Genomic DNA, 19,955 nt, shown 5'->3' with positions numbered 1-19,955 from the left:
TTAAACATCAACAATCCCCATTTATAATATAATATAAATAATATATTTATATGTACATTTTCCACATAAAATAAAAAATGTGGCAACCCTGTATTAAACCAGGTGACAACTTCATATATTAAATCTTTAACAATAAATAACAACATACATATACTTCAACATTTACGATTCTCTGTTGTTTTATAGCATACATAGTTTTTCTATATAAATTAAAAAAGTTGACAACCATGCAATCACCAGGTGGCAACGTCATATAATATAATAAAATAATTGAATTTTAATAAACAATATCACTTTTCAACCCTTGTATAAAATGTTTAGATATTACACACATAAATATGTATGTATTATAAAACTGTGGCAACCCCGAAGATCAGCAGGTGGTAATTTTATACATAAAAATATCACTTTTAAAAAGCACCCGTTTTCAGCTATCTTGTAAAATCTATAGTTGTTCTATGCAAATTGAAAAAAATGTGGCAACCCTGTACCTTATCAGGTGGCAACGGTAAAAATAACATTTTTTTAAACATCATTAGCTCTCGGCTATTATACAATATACATATATGTTGTGTTGGATAAAAAATGAAAAACAGGTGGCAACCCTGTACCTTATCATGAAATATTAATAACTCAATAATATAATTTTCTTAGACATCACCAATTTTAAATTATTATATAAAATATATATGTTCGTAAGTATTACATACATATAATTAAAAAAGTGGCAACCCTGTTCCGAATTTTACTTGTAATCAAAAAAATTGATCTCAATTTATGAGCTCAAAAAGCTGGTCTTGGTGCCAAAACGGACCTATCTCTAGAATTTAAGTTGTTATACGTTGACATTACTTAGAGATGACTTCAGCTTGAGCCAACCCTGAACAAGCTATGTACATACATATCTTAAGTTTGCCTTGAAGTTTGCAACTCCCAGAACGAAACGTCGGAGACGCTATAAAATATACACATAAATGATTAGCATGACGAGCTGAGTCGATTTATCCATGTCTGCCTGTCTGCCCGATAGTATATACCCTTAGTTTTTGAGATATGGATCTAAAATTTTGCACCTGTCATTTACTCACCAAGAAACTGCTCACTTGTCGGCACGGCCGATATCGGGCCACTGTCGCACATAGCTGCCATACTAACTGAACGATCGGAATCAAGTTCTAGTATGAAAAACGTTTTCATTTGACAAGATATCTTCACGATATTTAGCATGTGTTATTGCTTCAGAAGAAGAAATTGTTTAGATCGGACCACTATAGCATATATGTATGTAGCTGCCATACAAACTGACAGATCTTGTGGCCAACAATTTTTTTTTTTATTTGTGAAGGGTATTATAGGCTTGGAGCAGCGGAAGTTTACCGCTTCGATAAACATTTATTGAATCTTAAATGTTTATCATACGCCCAGGTGTTCACACTGTGCTTAATAACCATTTTTAAGTTACTCATACGCCATGGTGTGCGGATATACCATAAGCCAGGCATTAATAGTAGGAAATATTGGGTTTTGATAAGTTATTATATGGAATATAATAAGTTTATAAGATATACTTATGAAATAAGTGGCAACTCTTGATCAGTTAGTATAAGTTATTTAAATATACAAGTGGTATAAAATATTCCATTAACATTAACATTTTTTGAGAAGAAAGTAAAAAAATCCACAAATGTACATATATAGTATATATTTCAGTTTGTGTACTCAAATTTGTTTCCTCGCTCCCTAATGACTTACTGCTCATTAAAATGCACCATACTCTCCTCTTTCTGCTCCTGAAACTTTAATTTGCCTTACTACTACATATATGTATGAATGTATATGTGTGTAAGTACATAGTCATTCTTGTGTGTGTTTGCAAATTGTAAGTACATTTGAATTTTTTATGTGCCTTTGCCTTTCCGGAAATGCTATACCCTCAAGTGAGCGCATACATGACATCCCCTGACAAATCGAATTGTGTCATACGTTTTGTGGTTGTTTGTTAGCTTTTTCATGTTTTATTATGCAAACAGGCAACTTACAATGCACTCAGCTACAATTTTTATGCGCGAGTTCCGCGCGAAACTTTATCAAATTGTTATGCCTTTTTCCACTTTTTACTCAATTTTTTCCATTTTTTCAATTTTTTTTTTCATATTTCTCCATTTTTTCTGCTAACTTGCAAACGCTTGCATATTTAGAATGCGTGTTTGTGCATATACACATGCATATATACATGCACTATTCACACAAGCATTTGCATGCATGCGTGTGTGTTTGTAAATATTTTTCCAATCGCGCCAATTCCCACTGTCATTTGATTTATATGCGCCATACAGTAAATATTTATGCGAACACACACACACATGTACAGTAAAATGCAACTCACAGCACTTCAGCGTGCAATCACCCACTTTTCTAGCCGAGTTGTTGGGTGCGAAGCGATGTTGTTGGGCTTCTAAGTGCAACAGCGAACATCTAAATAACTTGTCGTTCGGGAATTTCAGCGTGTATGTGGCGAAAATGAAAACAAAAAATGCAAAAAAACTGCAAAAAATAAAAGTAAAAATACAAAATTGCAAAAAATACAAAAATAAGTGCAAAAAATACAAAAATAAGCGCAAAAATAAAAAAAAATAAACGCAAAAATGAGCTGAAAACTAAACAAAAATGCGCAGAAGAAGCATGCGAAAAGTACTGCAAACCAACAAACAAAGCATTCGATGTAAGGGAGAATTTTGTATTGGCAGCAGCATAAGCGGCACTCTGACTACAAAAACGCACAACAGCAGCGATAATAACAACAACAACAGTGCCAACTTTAATAGCGTTGTTTAGTGGCGGTTGGTGGGGCGAAGTTGACACTTGGCAACCGCGAAACCAGTGAAGTGCATTCAGCGGTTCTAATGCGAACGCAACGAGTTAAGATTGCTTCAATTTTGCGCGCTTTTCGCTTTCTTCGTTTTTTGTACGTATGTATACATATATTTTGTTAAGTATTTATGGGAAGTAAGTGCGAGCGCATTGGCCAGTGGTGAAGCCAAGCGGATGTGTAAATTTTTAAGGTGAAACCAATAGTTTACGAATTCACGAAGTCAATAAAAAGTGACGCATAAACAATGAGGAAGCACAAAAAAGCATGACTGAAAAGTAGAGATTGAGTTAAAATGTGGAACAATAATGAAAAGTAAATAATAAATCGAATTAAAACAAGCAACAAGGTTAACTTCAGTTGCACCAAAGCCTTAATACCTTTCACAGATACGCTTTTCATAGCATAAAAGGTTATAAAATCATCTTTGTCCTGATTTTGGGCGATTAGTTTGTATTACAGCTTTGCGTTATAGTGGTCCGATCTATACAATTTATTCAGAGCTTATAGCTTTGCTTTAAACTATAATCTTTGCAAAATTTTGTTTAGCTATTAAATCAAATAAGAAAGTACTCCATACAACGACCACATTTTTATGGGATAACTTGTAAGACAGCTATAAGCTATAGTGCTCCAATCTGAACAATTTCCTCAGAGATTACGTCGTAGACTTAGGAAACAATCCATGCCTTATTTCGTGAAAATATCTCATCAAATGAACAAGTTTTCTATATAAGCACTTGATTCCGAACGTTCAGTTTATATGACAGCTATATGCTATAGTGACTTGATCTCAACAATTTCTTCGGAGTTTTCATCATTACTTTAGACTATAACCCACGCAAAATTTCATAAAGATATCTCGTGAAATAAAAAAAGTTTTCCATACAAGAGCTTGTTTTGATCGCTTAACTTTAATGAAAATGATATGGCATAGTAGTACGATCGGAACATTTGGTTATACCAGTTTATATGAATTATACCAGTTGTTCGGCTCATCATACTTAAAGATTTGGTGAGTCCGTATGCTGTTTATTTTTGTGCTTACGGAAACAGCTGGATCTTATTGTTTGTATGGCTTTAGTGGCACGATTTCATACTTTCAAAGCAATTTTTTCACAGAGCGTAAAAAGAAGAGCGAATAATGAATAAACTGCCTCGGCAATTAAAACAGCTTCATTAAAAATTTAGTAAAGAAAACAATAAATTAATTATGCCACCAAGAAAAAAGTACGCAAGACACTCAAAAATTATAAATTCTGCAAAAAGACTGCATTTTATCTTCTGCAATACATAATTTCTGAATTTCTGAGTAATAAACATATACACATTACTCCCCAGAGGCTGCGGTTCACATTTCTCCAATTAATTTAACAACTTCATGCCACAATATTTCACTTGTTGGCACTCAAGGGACTGCATGCCAATATGTCCTGCTGCTGACAACTCAATACAGGCAACACAACACAACGCAAAATGCAAGCATATATACGTGTATATATACTATGTAGATATATAAGTAAGAGAATATTCATATACATTTATACATATGTAGCTGCAAGAGTGTACAACATTGTCATTGCGTCGCTTCAAGTAACGTCACGCGGGTGGCAAAGCGCGCGCTGTCAGTTTTCCCCAAGTACCCGCCTGCCACCTTTGCCACTCTGTTGCGATTTCTTCGAAAAGTTTTTAATTTCACAGCAGCCTGCGAAATGTTTAAAGGTTGCCGTCACAGCAGCAGCTTCAGACATCAGCAATCGACGCTGCCTCGCCATAGCCTCCCTTTTCATAACTGACAAGCGCGCCACTGTCAGCCACACTTCCGCCAGCCAGCTTCGTCTACTTTACCACTAACTCTCTTTTTTGTTTTTTGCGGCCTCCTTGTCGGCTGTCAGCATTTAGCCTGTCTATAAAATAAATACTTCCAATAATTGAGTTATTGCTGAGAAGCACTTAGTTGTTCGACACTTTGCTTTACCGACTTTGTGCCTGCGTTGCGTGGCGAAGTGGAGCGCGTTGACTCGACAGACAAAATTTTAGCACTTCTATGTCATGACCCACGCACACACACATACAAGTAAACATTTTTTTGAGTTTTTCTGTGCCTGTGTGTGTGTGTGCGTAAAGTGCCTCAGCCGCATACTTTTGTGCTTACAGCTCGCTTGTTCGCTCATTTCATACCTACTTAAGCACACATCAATAAATATTCGAACTTCACGCACACACGCACACATACGAGCTAATAACACTCATATACATAGACACAACATGTGTAAGCAGACTTGCAGACGCATGTAGCGCTTTCTGAAAGCTCCAATATATTGTTTCTATACTTCTTTGCCACATTTTTGGCAAAGCAAGCGCAAAACACAAACGAAAAAAAGCAACAAAAAACGTTAACTTCGACTGAAAAAAACACGAATTGAAATTAAAAAATAAGAAAAAATAGCGCAAAAGAAAGCAACCGAAAAATTCCAAATTTATTGATGGCTTCTGTATGCATAAGCTGGGATTTCATGTTCCTCGAGCTGTGCCCAGCCATACAGACACATACAAATGCATACACATAAACATACACACATATACAAGCACAGCCAGGCATCGCTGTATAGCTGCTAGCGCTCGTAGCATAGAAAAAAATCAAAGCTTTGTTGGAATATTTAATATTTTATTGATTTTTTGTTATTTTTAGCATGAAGAGATCTATTATTTTCGCATAAATGTGAGCTGAGTCGCATTGAGGTGGCTGTATTGGGCACAAATGAAGTGTATAAAGAAGAAAGCTGGCGGCAGATGAGCGTGCAGTGCTACAAAGCATTAAGTTATATGGCTTTCAGGGTTGCATGTAAGTCTTCTAGTATCGCTTTGTTCAAATAAATAGATAAATGTGTATAAGTGCCTGGAGTAATAAAATAAAATGAGCTAAAAAGCTCCAAATTTAACTATTATTGGTTAGTATTTTTAGAAACAATTTTAAAACTATTTAGAACATTTTAAGCTTTGCTAAAAGTCTTGCAAAGCAATATATATAATTCTTGTTGTCCTATTTAACCTATAAACATACATATATATTTTACCTCAAACAGGAGAAAGTGTGAAGAGCTTTCATTGAAGTCGCCACTATGCACAAATTTTCATAAAATCCTGAGCTTTCATCATCTCCTGATTAAACATTGGCTGCTATAGCACTTCTGCAAGAACGCTAACTCCATAAAGAGGAAGGAGATAAAACAAGGCGATCGTCTGAAGAGTTTTGATAAGCTTCAGAAATCTATTATAATTTTATAAACTCCTGAGCTTTCAAAATCTCTTGAGCCAATTAAACATTGGTTGATATAACATTTCTACAATAAAACTAACTCCATAAAGTGGATTCACTTTGAAGTTTCTATTAGATGAAAATATGAGCTTAAAAGCTAGCTTTTTTCTCTCTTAATCTCCATCGGAGAGATAGTCTAATCTAGCCTTCCTACACATCATTTATTCATATTTTACTCTTAGTTCCTCTACGCAGTTAACGTATCCACTGAATTCAATCTTAACCTTACATAAAAATATTTAATATTACTACTAAAAACAGCTCAAAAGACAGATACGGCCCTAACAACCCTTCGAAGGAATACTGTCAACATGTGAATAACATGCAGAGGTAAAAAAGTATTACTTTATTGTTATACCAGTTTATGCCATTTATACCAGTTGCGTGTTCGATTCATTTGTCTTCAATTTTTCAAAATTAATTATTTTCATTTGGTGAAAAATAGGACCACATCACCTAGTTTTTGGCAGCACCTCGTCTTTAAATTTTAAGTTCTCACTTTCACGCCAAGTAAACTGTCAGCAGTCACTCGCCCTAATATAAACTAATAAATAGATATGACTGTAAGATTGTGTTGAAGACACTTATTTAAAATTTTCTTCGAATTTGACTGTCTGACTTGAGTTGACGTAGAGCTGCTGTTGCCTCAATTACCCTACAACCCGCAGTCCTAAGCTTTCACCCACGCAAACATTTACTTACTTAAACGACATGAAAGCTTTTCTTCGAAATTCTATGTACTCTTGTGCTCACCTGAAAGGGTAAATTTGTTTGCTCCCGTTGATGCGTCGCAAATTAGGGATTTACTATATAATATTTAAAGGGTAATTAAAGTTGTCAAGTGGCATATGTGCACAAATTTAGATGCCATATTTTCAGACATAAATGAGCGAAATAATCAAATAATTGCTAATTTGTTAAGGCAGACGAGAGAGCTTACGTAGTAGTTGGAAATAGCAGAAGTTTGAAATGGTAAGTGCTAAGTTCAAATATTGGCTGCATTCGATCGAAAATTTATCGATATTCCATAATTGAAGGCAGTTGTATTGAGTTTGCTTTCTTTCAACGACCTCAAAGTATTTTCAAACATACTTTTTTTAGACAATTAAGTTTAAGAAGATTAAGATGCTTTTAACTAAGGTTTCTGTAGAAAGCTGCTTGAAACTAGTCGGTTAACACACTTTATCCCAAATTAATATATCGAAATATAACATAGCTTAACCTGACCTTATAAAGCTTCAACTATCTTCCAGCAATTTACTAAAATTCGTACTCGATCCTACCTTGACTTTGGAGCTAAAATCTTATCCTTTTGATAACTTATTTATTTATTGATTTTAATTTAATTTTCTGATTTGCCTCATACGAAGGTTGTAATAGAAGCTGAGAATAATGCTTTAAACACCTGTTAGTGCGAATGTTTCGGTTATATTTAGGGTATACAAATGGGTATGAATGGGTTATAAAATGGATATACCAATGGCCTAAGAATAAAAAGCTCAATTTTTGATAAATTTTGTTATTATATTATATAAGTGAATCGCTAACGGTAAATATTTGTATATGAGTTCTACTTATGTTTTTTGTTTGCTTTGGGAATAAAAGTAAGATATTGACTTCCGGTCTGCCTTAAATACGCAATCCCAAGGCATTTCAGATACTCACGAATATTGAAACAGGCTAAACAAACAGATTACAGTGCATAACCGCAAATCTCGTAATCAAATAATCTAAATGTCTTAATAACACACACGTTCCAGTTATTGCTGCGATAAATTTATGCAACATTAAATGTAAGAGAATTAGATATTCCCCAAATAATAAATTATAAACACACAAGTCATAGGCGTAAGTCACATCAATTCGTAGGCATATATTTACAAGTAGATATACGATACAAATATCTAACATATTCAAGTCACTAATGCGTATGTTTGCCCACAATAAATTTATGTACTCTACCAAATATTATAACACAGGGTGTATGCAAGGGTGATTTGCTTTGCGGCACGCTTGTAAATATGCAACTTGAATACCAAAGGAATTGTCTATATGTATACAAAATAACGGTATGTGTTCTACCTGTGCCATATTTATGTTAAATATAATTTAATGGCCAGCCATTACGAGATGTTAAGTGCGGATATGCTGCGTGTGGGTGGGCGCGAGCGAGCGCACAGTGCCACGAAATGTGAAAGTAGCTTCTGAATGAGCGTCGGAATTTTGTGGTTCAAGCAAATAATGTGCCAAAATATTGCAAACATAAATCGGACATACGCTGCGGCTGAAGTTGACGAGCACGTAACTTCGTAACAACGAGCTACAAGCAAGCGAACGGCAGTTCTGTGCCGATGACAGGGACGAATGAATGAAAGAACGAACGAGTCAAACGAAGCAGCGCGGAACAGGCTAGACTGGAGCGTGTTTTATAAAAAATAAAAATGAGAATAAAAATAAAAATAAAAACAAGAAGATAACAAGCAAAGATGCGGCCCAAGAACAACCACAACAGAAATCAGAAATTGCAGGGGCTTACATTTACCGATTTTTAAGTGAGTTTATGGCGGTAGATTATGACATTGATGATGTACCATTACATATATACATACATACATACATATAGTAGAGCCGACTAATGCGCGCAATCATTATTTTATATGTCTGTTAATAATTACGACCTTACTCATGATTACGAAATGTTTGCCTATGGGATATGATGACGCTCGGATTTCCACCGTACTCACGGGCGTTGGAGGCTGATGAATGTTGCAGAATGGTTTTTGTGTGCAAAAGGTGACGAGCAGCGGCTTAACGGGCGAAAAGTCTGACTGACAGACAATTGCGTTAGGTACAATAATAAAAAAAAAACACAACAACAAGGGTAGAAAGAAATAAGTAATGGCAAAAATTAAATATGAGTGAAATTGAAGGCCTAAGCAGAGATTTCTTTCGATGCGGCGTCTAGTCGTCGGTTGATTGGTGGCAGTGATGGAGAGTAAGTAAAATATGCCAGCATTTTGGTGTGTGTTCGGCTGTACAGTTAGTAGGACGAGGATGCGTAAGTGTTTGTTGGCGAGTAGTAGGAGATGCCGAAGTGTGGAAACAACAGACGTTGTAGGCAGTTGATTATTTTATGCGCCCGACAACAACAACAACCATTTCACATCATCACACATACTCGTACTGTCAGTAGGAAAACATAAAAAGCGGTAAGAAAGTGCGCTTACGTAACGACGCTTTTGGTTTTGCGTGTGTGAAGCGTAGATGTGATAAATCAAAAGGAATAAGTGAAGTAAAAATAGAAAATTAGTGCATACAGGGTTTGCCAAAAAGTGCTATAGAGTGTTTATAGAAAATTTGTATAAAAAACTGTGCTGTAAATTGAACTGATTTTAAGCGATTTGAAGGGTAGGAATTCAATGTCGATATAATATTTTTTATCCTTTATTTGGCATTGATGCCGGCTGCTTTAATTGTTCAGAAATTCCACTGCAACTACGAAACCAACAACACTCTTCAACGACAGCCGCTTCTAGGAACCGAAACGAACTCGTTTTTATTTTCGGCCCAGAAATGTTAATTTGGGTTAAGTATCGATCATAAGAGGGACCTCACTAAAAACTTCTATATACTGGATCACAAAACCATTACAAATCGACAAAGCGATTTGTGGCTGTCACAAATTTGTTGAAACGGCTAATGTCTGTCCCACGACAGTCGGGTCTACGTAACCGGATCGGACCTGGATTTTTTACCAGTCAAGGACGGTCAACTCCCAGAATTCTGACGTTACAACAACAACAACAGTTTCGATCTTGTCTTGTAGTTCGCCGAAGGTAAGAGTACCGAGATGTTTCACTCTCAGGCTGGACAATGATGTTTCCACCTCAACCTCTTCTATACGGAGGGGCACATTTGGGAGGTTATACCTCCTGGTAAATAAACCTGGTAAATAAAACTATATCAAATTATGAAAATGGTGATGGATAGGTGCGAAAATATGCTACAAAAGTTTGCCGACAAGCTCTGGATTGGCATCGCCAAGAAAGTCGTAAGAGATGCCGCCCCTGGAACACGCGAAAGAGATCCCTACAAAAAGAATTCGAAGAACGAACCAAAGGCTAGCAAAAAGCTAACTTTATTGAGGCTCTACGCGCCAGGAGAAACACGAAATGATGGTGATGATGGATTTACCAAAAGTAGTTGTGAAAAGGTTTCTTTCACTACAACAACCGCTTTCATATTCCTGCAATTAAGTGGAGTCCACATTTGGAACGATAAATATTGCTGTGAAATAGGCATGAGTATTGGCGATTACCGCTCCAACTAAATTTCTTTCCTGTAAGATTTTTCTTAGGAACTGCGAATAGGAAAAAAACTTCTGGTGGCCAATTTGGGGAATATGTTGGATGCGGAAGCACATTCGATTTCAATGCTTTAAGAATAGTCTAGAGTGTGACTAGCCAATGGATGCAGATCAAAATCAAAGTAGAGAAAGATTTGTTCGCCACAATTCGACAGAAAAAAATGTTTAGCGCCCCTAACATTAGACCCTTTATATCAATAAAAGTATTTCTATACATAAAAATATATTTTAGCGCTCAGCATACATACTTGGCATCAAAGCTTATTTGTAATGAGAAAATTATGAATGCAAAAGCAGGCCTCGTGCAAACAATGTCGGCTCCGGTGAATGAGGCCGGCGCTGTTACATACTTAAATACTTGCACACGAACTGTTTGGGAAGACATTCCACACCGCATAGGGGTCTGCAATGTGGAGGGCAAAGAATATAAATATTTCAAAAAAGCAGGCAAGACAGGCGGCGATTATGAAAGTCACAGCGCCAGCGTAGTCGGAGTTCATTTGAAAGATATAAAACACAAGAAAAATATATGCAAAAACACAAAAAGTCCACATCGACAAACAGTATTCGCAACAAATAAGACCTCAAAGGCTGCATACGAAACGAATGACATAGAGGAATAAACAGAGCAGAAGGATACAAAGAGCCTACAAAGGAGAGAACACGCGAACCAAAGGAATGAGAATAAAACCAAAAAAGCCATGCCGTTGGAATGTGCGTTTACGACGTAGGCAGTGTCGACAACAAGAGTTACAGACCGTCTTAGTTAGGGATATAGCTTAGACAATACGTTTGCTGCAGTGATATGAATATGGTTGCAATGGAAGTAAAAAGTCGACGAACGAGTATGGAAAAATGCCTAAGAATGTGTCGCACAAGTAGGGGTACTCATGGCTAGGAGATTGGGTTGTGTGGGTGCTGAAGGAAGAACAGTTGAAAGTGCTGCAGAATAGATGAAAACGTTGAATGGAGAGCAAAGGAGCTGTCTGAAGTACAAAGTGGCTGGTTAAGCTTAAAGAGCTAGACACTTTAAGAGAAGGAAACTGGATTAAAATTTATTATTTGAAATTTGTAGACGCTGTAGACCTTTACCAAATGTTTGGGCAAGCATCATTTACTATTTGGGTTATGGTCTTTGATAGTAACTGGATAACCGACGGACCTTGAGAGCTTTGAACTTCTTCTGAAGCTTTAATCGAGTTACAAGAGCCTTGTTAAAAGTCAGGAAACGGTTGAGCAACTCTCTTCGAAATCCCCATAACCCAGAATTTCGATTATATGTCTTCAAAACAAACAAAATATATATCTATATAACGATTTCTAGAATTATTATACTACAACCGACCGGAAAGCGAGGTCTTCAAATCCAAACTACAGCTCATTATGTTAGAAAGACAAGAGAGGCCCCAATGTTACTTTCCCCAATGTTACTTTCCCCAATATGATGGCTTTCTGAAAAAAAACCTTCCGATTTGAAGTTAGCGACTTCAAGAAACTTCTTCTTACAGACATTTTAGGGCCGAGGCTTTTAGCCCGTATTATTAACATTGCTGGAAAACAAAGTATTCAGCTTTCAGCTATGCTCTCCTATATAGTTCCGGACTTTGTTGCTAATAACATGCATTGTAGGAGAAATATTAGCCTTTACAAATTAAAAATGACTGCCACAATGAGACCGCTTTCCCTGCCCCGCTGAGAATGTGTCTACGCCGTGCTCGCAGTTGCCGAACTAATTAGTAAGTGCGTCAGCTAGTCAAGCAGCAATTCAGCCAGTCTGCCAGCGCCAGCGCGTCAGCCCACCATGTAGTCCGCCAGCTAACCTGTCCTTCATTCAAGCACTCGGCGAGGATAATTGTTTGTATTTTACGCTTGTCTAGAAAGCTAAGCAAATCTTTTGTTACGAAAATTTTTTCTTCTTCTTCCTCTACTTTTCATACAACTTATTTGTTTTTGTTCAACATACTTTTCATACTGTTGGCGAATTTTCACTCTTGTTGTTGTTTACTTTCTTTTGTTATTTAATGTTGTTGTAGCTTTTGTCTGCTGCTTTAGTTATGAAAATGTAATTCTCGAGCAGCCAGAGCCGACGCAAGAGTGGCGAGAGTAGCAGCAATCAGAAGCGGATAGTCGCAGCAGAAGTGCGGAGTATTTGACGTCAATGGCGCCTGCAGCCAGACGGACGGCGAGTCAAGCGGCAAAGAGTGAGAATGGCTGCGCCAGTAAGACAATGTGGGCAGCAGGTTCGTGGCGGTGTAATGAAGCGGTTACTGCAGGTTTGCTGGGCGCCCAAGTAGGCGTTGCAGTCAGTGAGGGAGGTCAGTCAGGATACAAGCGATACATATAGCTTGCAGTTACAGCCGGGGTCTAATACTGTAGCGAAGGTAGAATCGTCGTCACGTCAGGAAGAAGAAATCCGACTTAGTCATTGACCCTGAGGAATTTGATTTAAGATCACTTGAAACCTCTAAAGAACCTAACAAGCTAATATCTTAAGATCATCAATGCATTCGGGCAGGAAAAGGCGTATGAAAACCGGAACCTTGATCTCATGCAGATCCGACTTGAATTCCTTATAGACGCCGTGGCTTAATTCAACGTCTAAAGTCGTTTCTTAGAATCCCCTTGGGTCTTTAGAAGACCGAACAATAAAGAACATATATACACAAAGATTTAAGTACATATAACCTTCAATACTTAAAAAAGCATGCGCTGGTTACATGAATTACAGTGCCAACCAAACTGCTGACAGCTCGATGGATATTTGAATACCAAATCTTCTGTAGCTACAAAGCGCTGCTTGCAACATGTTTGTTTCTATTGTTGTCTGTCGCTTATACATTTCCAGCGACAACGGCGTCTTTCTTCTGTCTTCAGCTTCCTTTCACATTTTGCTTTATGCTTCTATTCTTCAACAATATACCCTGAACGGGTATATATTAAGTTTGCCACGAAGTGTGTAATGCCCAGAAAAAAAGGCTGGAGACCTCATAAGCTACATATATAAGCGTGTAAAAATGGTCAGCGCGGGAAGCACAGTTGATTCCGCCACTGTCTGTCTGACTGTCTGTCCGTTTGTATATATGTAAATTAGTCCCCCAGTTTTTGTGATATCGCTCTGAAATTTTACACACGTTCATTTCTCCCCAAGAAGCGACTCATTTGTTGGAAGCGCTGATATCAGACCACTGTAGCATATACATTGCTGCCATATAAACCTTACCATTGATGGAAAACTTTTGCATTTGGTGAGAGTTCTTCACGAAATTTGGTATGGATTATTGCTTAAGACAATGGTGCAATATCTGATGAAATGGTTTACATCGGACCATTTTAGCATGTAGCTGCCATACAAGCTGACTGATCACAAACAAGTCATTGCATGAAAATCTTTTTTATTTCATAAGGTATCTTCACGAAATTTGACATAAATTATTTCCCGAAGCAAGGCTACAATTTCCAAAGATATTGTTCGGATCGATGCACTATAGCATCTAGGTGCCATACAAACTGACCGACCAAAATCAAGTTCTTGTATGGAAACCTTTCTATAGTTGATATACGAAATGCACCTGTGTAGGCTATAATGGCTGCGCTGCAACCGAAGTTAACGTTTTTTCTTGTTATTGTATTTGTTTTTACTTAACTTTAACTGTTGCCTGCTTGCTGTTGAACTGCTTAAATCTGCTTGTGGGCTGCGCCAGCCATGCACGGTATATCTCGTGTACTGCTTTAGGTGCAATTGTGGCAACAATATGCGGCAGTGTGCAGACCCTAGCAGACACAAAGCACACACACAAAGGCACACACGAGTGCGCTTACAAGTGCAACGGCTCATTCACTCACATTATTAAAGTCTTAGCAAACAATTTTGCCTTTATATTCATAGAAATTTTCTATTCATTTAATGTTGACGATGATTATGTTATGCTTGCAGCGCATACAAACTAACGATGTGCGATGTGCAACATTGCAACACGGCAACAATGTAAAGTGTTGCAATATGCTAGTAAACTGCAGCGACGGTCGAGGTAAAGTGAGTGTTATGCATATATATAAGAGCAAAATATGTTTTTATACTCGTACCACTATAACGGTATAATATTCATAAACCGTTATGCTTGTATGTATATGTGTGCTTTGGCTTGAGTTGTTAAAAATTTACTACTTAGCTGCAACGTTTTGTTACACTTTTGCAACAATAATCGTGGGACACATACATATATACAAATATATATATATATATAAACATTATTGTTGTTGCTGGCTTTCTCATATTGTTGCTGAAATAAGGAAAATATTTATACAAAACGTGTGCAGTAGTTTAAAAAAGTTATTCCGCTTGCAGCTATTAATTACTACGCTCATGTCTGTTTGCCTTTTGTGTTGATTTTAAACACAGATACACACAAACACACTCACACAAACCCACAAACACACTATCACACCTACACCAACACACTGTCACACCCGCTCACACCCACAAGCGCTTTGTTGCTTCACACGCCCACACAACAGTCACTCACTCAGCAGCTCGAATGCTTTTTGCCGCTGCAACACCTTTGTTTTTTTCATTATTGTTATTTTGCTTTTTCCGCTTTTCACTCGGCTGCATCCTTGTTTTCGGTTGTCATTTGCATACCTTGACATAAGAAAATTTCATCGTGAGCAACTGTAAATGCGTACATGTGACAGTTCTCCATGCCGCGCTGTGGTCTTCCTTGCGCCGGACGTCCTCGACATGCTGATCTGGCAGTCACCTGCAGTGCGCTGCAATTATGCACATTGTCAGTGCAAGGGTTAAAGTATACTTGTATAAGGCAACAGCGAAATGTGTGTTACGAAAGCAACTCGAAAGATTTGTTTGGAATCTTATTATGGCACAATTTGAAACATTTTATTAGTGTTAAGTGGCCATTTGGGTCTTAATGGGCTGCGTCAGGACGCAAAGGTAATCGGCAGCAAAAGGAAAAAGAATTTAGGATTGCAAACTTTCATCAGTTTTAGTGACCACATATGAATGAAACAAGTAAGTATTAGTTTGAATGGTATACGAGATTTCAGCGTTTGAGTTTTCGATGTGATTTCTCAACGAAGTCGACCGTTTTTGTGCCGGTTTAGGACTAGATTTGGTGTAAATAAAAAATAACCAAAAAATACCGAATCTTTTTAATCAATTTATGGCAACTTCACAAAATATATGTAAACCTAACCTCACAATTTTCACATTTGCGATATCAATATTATTATAGCCAATCACGGGTTTCATGGACCGAATTTCCAACTGCGAATCGCAACAAAATCGATACACTCCTGAAGCGCATGGTTATTGTTGATGAAAAGTCTGACACTTACGTTAATGTTAAGCGAAAACAGTAGCGTTGAGCTGGCGGAAACGGTAGCTAAGCCTGGATTGACGGCGCGGAAACTTTAGCTGTGTGTTTGATGGGTGGTGACGGTAGATAGGTAGGAGCCCCACGACCATGATCAATTGACGATCAGGAAGGTTTTGCTATGTGTTTGGTGGATGGTGGTGGTAGATAGGTATGGAGGTTGCCAGGTGAGTCCTGCCTCCATTGGCTCAATTGGTGCTGGATGCGCCATTTTGATTCACTATCGTAAGAGCTTATAATCTTGCTATCCCGTTTCATCGCTTCGCTCAAATCATTTGACACTCTCCTAACCACTTATATCCCTTCTCTTCTGCATTTTGCGGAGAAACATTTAAAGTTTGATGCCTAATAAGTTCCAAGTATTTTGCCTCGGGTTTGTGATACAGCTGGGCATTTGGTTATCTCGCAGCTTGTTATTGAATTTCATTTGCTCTGAGCTATCTGTGCAATATGCATATAAATCACTCTATTGATCATCCCCAGTGGACATGATTTTGGCTCCGCCTCAGATTCGTCTAAAATGGCTCCGCTCCTAGCTTTACGAACTTGTCTATTTTTCTTCAAATTATGATCACGTGAAGTTGTTCTAAAAAAGCCTTCTTGCAGTTGTGGGCTACGCTGGAATTTGTCTGTCGTATCGTCAAAGCTGGCAATGCCGCCTGGCAGTCAGTGTATTGCTTGCTGTATCTTCCCGAAATTAATTAATAGACCTTCGAGGCCTCTACCTAGGACTTCCGCTTAGAAGTCTTTGCTCTAATGCAGTATATTAAGCGCATCAGTCGGACATGATTTAATAGCTCTCGTAGCCCCTGCACAGGCTTCTCTGTGTATTCCATTCAGTTTCCTGATATATTTGATTCTTTAATGCTGGCCTCCTAACATCCGTATGTCAGAATTGGCCTAATGGTCATTGTTCGCGGCACATAGGTGTATCCTTCGTAGAGCTCTTGCCATAATCTTACTGGTTGTGATAGAAAACGTCCCTGATATCATCAACACTAGGTCGTCTGCATATGCTACTGTCTTGACCCTCTTTCCATTGAGTTGAAGTAGTACTACATTCAGCGGCACCACCCTTCCAAGCGGGGAAAGGACACCCTCCATGAGGAGTAGATCTGCCTATGTAGCTTGTTCGTGTTGCTGAACGTAAATCATTTCTATATTTCGTTTGCTCAACACTTGCTCTCATTGATCCCGCCTACATACATATGTATGTACATGCCTTTTGGTTGCCTAATCAGGCATTCAAGCATTCGATTATCTGGCTGCCAGTGTGGCTAGCTGCTACTAAAGCACTTACAAATATTTAAATGCACATAAATTTCAGCAGAATTGCAAAAGCAACTAAATTTTATTGCCGCATCAAATGCAAAAGTTCAAAAGAACTTCAGCAAAGTGTCAGCTGCTGTCGATTTTCGCGTGTTTATTTATTTTTGAGTTTTAGCAAAATTTTATTTATTTATTTTTGTTGTAAAATTGTTTGCTTTCGCTACACCAAGGCATGCAATTTGTGCACTCGCCAGAAGTTTGTGAAAAAAATCGCTTTTTGCTTGCATTAGACCAGCGGCAGCACACTCATACAAACACACACATTTATATGCAGACACACCCGCTCGCAGCACTTCGCCTGTCTCATTAAAGGCTGTGGGTCTATGCAGTTGTGTTGAAGTGCTTCTTCGAGTGCTTATTTTATATCTAATTAGATGTGGCGTTATTGGCTGTTCGCTCTCAATTCGCTGGCCGCTTATGCTTCACACACGCACACCCGCTCTGAGTTAGCAAATGTTGTTATCGTTTGTGTGTTCTGTGCTTTATTGCGCTTGTTTGTCGAGCGTTTCGCTTGTAATGGCGTCTATAATTTGTATGTTGACTTGTACTTATATATGTGCACGGTGGTCTTAGCTTGACATTTGGGCCACTTTTTACCTGGGGTTCAACAACATTTCCTACGATTCGCCTTGTACCACAAAATAAACGAAAGTGCTGCGAAGAAGCATGGCAGAATAGAGTATTGCATATAAGTATATACCTACTTTCATACCTGTATATACCTATATATTACATGCAGGAAGTTGGGAAAGGGGAAATATACTTTTAATCAAATAAATTGACTAAACTGGAGTTTTCAGCTAGTTGAGCGTGCTTTTAAGGATTAAAAACGAAAATGAAATTTTGAAACACTGTTAAAAAAACTTTAACTTCGGCACTAAAACTGTAGTACCCTTCCCTGTTGCATTTTTTATGGCATAGGAGGTTATAAAATGATCTTGTGCTAAATTGCGTGGTGACTCTTTGCCTAATGAAAAGGGTTTCCATACAAGGATTAATTAGGGACAAGTTCGCGTATTTACAATCGGACGGACATGTGTAAAATGGTATTACAAACGCGGAAAAATAAAAGCAGTATTTTACACTAGAATTGTAAAGTCCATGAGCTTGCAAGAAAAGTGACCCATACTTAAATTCCCTCAGGATGGTAACGCGCAGAGGACCCCTGTCTTCGCGCTGGATCTCTGTTCTTCACGCAAGCTCAGCAAGCGTCAGCAATTAGCACCGTAGGGTAGCGAAAGCCTTCTGGCCCCAAATGGAATGTAAATGTTCCAATAAACCGCTTAAGAGCTCAAGGCTCAAGAGACGGGTCACTGTTCTATTGGCAGTGACGCGGTGAGGCTAAACATTTTAAGGGAGACAACTTGTCAAAGTTGTAACAAAGAAAATGAGGTGGAAACATCTAGACTAAGATTGTAGCAGACTTTTTACAAAACCGGCAAACCGACTGGGGTAGATATTAGCCGGCTCAGTAAATTTGTGGCTACCTATAGGCGTTTTGTCGGGGATTATTACCTCGCCTAGCCTAACCTGCACCCCAAACAAAATTTCGTTCCTAGCCCGATTTGTGAACCGTCTCAAAGTACTAGACTAGATAGGTTTTGATATATTATATGAAGATACTTTAATCATTGACTACAGTAGTACAGTTCCTGAAGTCTGAACCTTGTATTGTCCTTCGAAACTATGAGTTCCGTGTTTTTTTATGGGATTCGGAACTTATCTAGTTGCATGTGGTAGATTTTTTAAAGTAAGTGTATGCAATCATATATTATAGCAAATGTAAAACTGTAAAAAGTACTTACCAAAGCTACACTTAAAAGTCAACATTAAGACTTGAGTACTTGGGTGTACATAAAACTTTGTATAATTTGTCCAGTTAGCACATGAGTCAATAGCTTCTTACCATTACAGCTCGATAGCAATTCCTAAGTTTATATTTTGTACGTAAACAACATCTTCTATGGTCTTAATACAATCACTGACAGAGAATTGGGATTGATTTGACTTAAAGACCTCATCTTAAAGATTTCATGAGAAAAGTGGAACAAACTGAATATCATTGAAACCGAAACCACCTGAGTATTTCAGATAATAACTTCGAAAACTCTGGAAAGTGAAACAACTCGAATAAAAGAGTAATAATCTGAGGACTTTAGAGAGGTCATTGGATATAAAGACTTGTAGTACCGACGAAATACGGTTACAAAAACTTAGCTAAAAGCCAAGTCAGCTGAAATGATGTATTTAAATGTATTAAAGAAGTCTTATGTGACCAACATGATCACCATGTAACGATCGTTGCAATGCACCACCTTTGATTTGCTTAGAAAGAGGCATAAGACCGCCGGGAAAAATATTCCTGGGATATTAGAATGTACTGAAAATTACTTAGAGTAAGGTAGAGTTCTATTCCAATCCAGCGCAGTGGCAACACTATTTTTCATAAGCACTGGTATTCCGTGCAAACTATAACAAAAATTGTAGCGCACTTTTATGCGCTTACTGGTTACAAATAGTTAAACAAAAATAATAAGGAATAAACAAAATTGTAAGAGCGTTCGTTTTATGAGCATTTAACGGTACAATACCCGCTCCCAACAATCTAATGTGTCAGAGTGACAGCTAAATTGATTTATTGAATTTCGTCGTACCGATTCGATCACCTTTAAGGGCTAACTT

The 19,955-nt window shown here is 37.7% G+C and overlaps 1 protein-coding gene across 1 annotated transcript in view; it reads right to left on the bottom strand.

The window, feature by feature from the left end:
- LOC126761505 (poly(rC)-binding protein 3) overlaps window positions 1-19,955 on the bottom strand; it is a 269,045-nt gene that overhangs the window by 240,629 nt on the left and 8,461 nt on the right. The gene's annotated exons all lie outside the window — the stretch shown is intronic.

Source organism: Bactrocera neohumeralis, chromosome 6, assembly GCF_024586455.1.
Source record: "Bactrocera neohumeralis isolate Rockhampton chromosome 6, APGP_CSIRO_Bneo_wtdbg2-racon-allhic-juicebox.fasta_v2, whole genome shotgun sequence".
Lineage (NCBI taxonomy): Eukaryota > Metazoa > Arthropoda > Insecta > Diptera > Tephritidae > Bactrocera > Bactrocera neohumeralis.
This window is presented reverse-complemented; position numbering and strand designations above follow the sequence as displayed.